This window comes from Ovis aries, chromosome 7 (assembly GCF_016772045.2).
Source record: "Ovis aries strain OAR_USU_Benz2616 breed Rambouillet chromosome 7, ARS-UI_Ramb_v3.0, whole genome shotgun sequence".
Taxonomy (NCBI): domain Eukaryota; kingdom Metazoa; phylum Chordata; class Mammalia; order Artiodactyla; family Bovidae; genus Ovis; species Ovis aries.
This window is the reverse complement of record NC_056060.1, coordinates 58037347-58041276: the sequence shown is the minus strand read 5'-3', so window position 1 is coordinate 58041276 and position 3930 is coordinate 58037347.

Here is a 3930-nt window from a genome sequence, read left to right as displayed (position 1 = left end):
TCCCTGGTGGTCCCTTGGCCAAGACTCAACACAGGAGCCCCAGGTTCGATCCCTGATCAGGAAACTAGATCCCACATGCTGCAACTAAGACCTGGTGCAGCCAAACAAACAAATACATACATAAAATACATAAACACCAAACTCTCAGAGTAGACTTGCAATTGCCAGGGGTGTACTGAGGGGCAGGGGTGTGGTGAAAGAGAGAAGAATGGGTAAAGGTGGTCAAAGTGTGCACCCTTCAGTCATAAGATAGATGAGTTCCGGGGGTCTAATGTACAGAATTGTGACTATGGTTAATTCTGTATTGTATAGTTGAAACTTACTAAGAGAATAGATCTTACAAGTTCTCAAGGCAGGAAAAAAAATGGTAACTGTAAGGTGATGGATGTTAACTAAACTTACTGTGGAAAACACTGTGCAATATAAACATATCAAATCATCATGTTGTGTGCCTTAAACTTAATGTTATACATCAGTTATATTTCAGTAAGGCTGGTGGGGGTGGAGGTCTTAATCCTAACACAGTTACCTCTCTCCTCCTCCCTCCCATATCCCCACTCCACCCTCAGTCGGAAGCAACACCTACACAGTTCAGGAAATGGACGAGGTAGAAGATAGGAACAGAGTAGCCTGTCCAGCCTCCCCTTGCTTTCTCCTTTCTCTTGGTAAGAACATACCAAGTTTGCAGTCTAAGGGAGCTTGAGACAGCTCCCTAATTCCAAACCAGTTATTAACAGGGGACCTTTAAGAATACGTAATATATATATTAAAAAAAAGAAGAATATGTAATATAGAGTGTGACACGGTTTAAAAGCCCCATCATAAGTGTGTGGAGGGAAGAGACCAGATTTTATAAGCACTCCTGGTTAAAGCAAGACTTGAATCAAAGAAAGGCCTTATGTGGGATCTGAGTATTTACATTCCCTTTATTCTCCATCACCTACCCATCCTGCAAATAAAAATCACCATACTTAGGCAAATCTAGACTTACCTATGCTTAAAATAACCCCATCTGACTAGCCCACAGAGTGGGTCATGTGGGATAGACTTTTAACTCCATGGTGTACTTTCCCTGCCCCTGGATTTCTGCAACTCTGGGCCAGAAAAACCTAAGATGACAAGTAAGAGCACAAACTCCAGTTTTATCCAGAGAGCTGTCCTTTGACCTAGCAAGAATATACTGAGTCACCAGAGAAGCTATAGCATATTTGATTCTTTTTAAAAAAATTAGATCCTTGAACCTTAAGAGTTGGAAAACTAGCCACAGTCATCAAGACAGTATGGTACTGGCACAAAGACAGACATATAGATCAATGGAACAAAATAGAAAGCCCAGAGATAAATCCACACACATATGGACACCTTATCTTTGACAAAGGAGGCAAGAATATACAATGGAGTAAAGACAATCTCTTTAACAAGTGGTGCTGGGAAAACTGGTCAACCACTTGTAAAAGAATGAAACTAGATCACTTTCTAACACCGCACACAAAAATAAACTCAAAATGGATTAAAGATCTAAATGTAAGATCAGAAACTATAAAACTCCTAGAGGAGAACATAGGCAAAACACTCTCAGACATAAATCACAGCAGGATCCTCTATGATCCACCTCCCAGAATGCTGGAAATAAAAGCAAAAATAAACAAATGGGATCTAATTAAAATTAAAAGCTTCTGCACAACAAAGGAAAATATAAGCAAGGTGAAAAGACAGCCATCTGAATGGGAGAAAATAATAGCAAATGAAGCAACTGACAAACAACTAATCTCAAAAATATACAAGCAACTTCTGCAGCTCAACTCCAGAAAAATAAACGACCCAATCAAAAAATGGGCCAAAGAACTAAATAGACATTTCTCCAAAGAAGACATACGGATGGCTAACAAACACATGAAAAGATGCTCAACATCACTCATTATTAGAGAAATGCAAATCAAAACCACAATGAGGTACCACTTCACACCAGTCAGAATGGCTGCGATCCAAAAATCTGCAAGCAATAAATGCTGGAGAGGGTGTGGAGAAAAGGGAACCCTCCTACACTGTTGGTGGGAATGCAAACTAGTACAGCCACTATGGAAAACAGTGTGGAGATTCCTTAAAAATTGCAAATAGAACTACCTTATGACCCAGCAATCCCACTTCTGGGCATACACACCGAGGAAACCAGAATTGAAAGAGACACATGTACCCCCAATGTTCATCGCAGCACTGTTTATAATAGCCAGGACATGGAAACAACCTAGATGTCCTTCAGCAGATGAATGGATAAGAAAGCTGTGGTACATATACACAATGGAGTATTACTCAGCCGTTAAAAAGAATTCATTTGAATCAGTTCTGATGAGATGGATGAAACTGGAGTCGATTATACAGAGTGAAGTAAGCCAGAAAGAAAAACACCAATACAGTATACTAACACATATATATGGAATTTAGGAAGATGGCAATGACGACCCTGTATGCAAGACAGGGAAAGAGACACAGATGTGTATAACGGACTTTTGGACTCAGAGGGAGAGGGAGAGGGTGGGATGATTTGGGAGAATGACATTCTAACATGTATACTATCATGTGAATTGAATCGCCAGTCTATGTCTGACGCAGGATGCAGCAAGCTTGGGGCTGGTGCATGGGGATGACCCAGAAAGATGTTATGGGGAGGGAGGTGGGAGGGGGGTTCATGTTTGGGAATGCATGTAAGAATTAAAGATTGTAAAATTTAAAAAATAAAAACTAAAAAAAAAAAAAATAAATAAGCCAAGACACAAATAAAAAAAAAAAAAAAAAAGAGTTGGAAAACTAAAAAATGAGAAATTGAGAATTTCAAGTAAGAGTGAGAGAATACCTACAGATCATTAAAGGGCATAAACTCAAAAATGCCCCTGCCTAACCTATTGAGAAGGCTTTCAGTAGGGTGAAAAGATGAGAGCTGCCTTTTCCCCTGGCTAACACATCTCTCTGGCAGCAGAAAATTAATAGCTGGGGTAAGGAATTATTTGGGACTTCCTGGGTAGCAAAGAACCCACCTGCCAATGCAGGAGACAGAAGAAATGCGAGTTTGATCCCTGAGCTGGGGAGATCCCCTGGAGGTGGGCATGGCAACCCACTCCAATATTCTTGCCTGGAAAATCCCATGAACAGAGGAACCTGGAGGGCTACAGTCCATGGGGTCGCAATGAGTTGGACACGACTGAAGCGACAGCACACAGCACGAGGTATTATTTAGTAAAGAACTGAAGCCCATACCTTGATTTAAATTTAGATATTTAGTTTTTCACATGTGCTAAAAACTGATTTTTCCGTCCTTCTGCCATCTGTACATATGTGCACAAGATCTAGAAGAAAGTACTCAGGTACCCCTCTTCTCCTTGAGGCCTTCAAACGAAACTCATTTTGCTTTTCCCCTCCCCAACTTTTTTTATCTTTAGCAAGGCACTGCCTTTTGTAAATAGTCCAGGCTCAAAACTTTATCTTCATTTTTCTGATTTAGTTTTTATTTCATAATCCTAAGCTTAATTCTGCAATCCAACTAGACTAGGAGAGAAATAAGGAAAATAGAGAACCCAAAAAGCTGCAGCACATGAATAGATGTTGAGTAGTTTCAAATAGCACAGAGATTACAGGATGGAGTGAAGAGATGAAGTTGGTGGGGTACACTCCTGAGCTATGGAAGGAATGGTACAGAAGCTAAAACACGAGTCATTTATTGGAGTTGTAAATTCGTGCATGCATGTTAAGTCACTTCAGTCATGTCTGACTCCTTGTGACCCCACGGACTATAGCCCGCCAGGCTCCCCTGTCCGTGGGATTTCCAGGCAAGAATACTGGAATGGGTTGCATACCCTCTTCCAGGGGATCTTCCTGACACAGAGATCAAAACTGTGTCTCTCGTATCTTCTGCACTGGCTGGTGAGTTCTTTACCA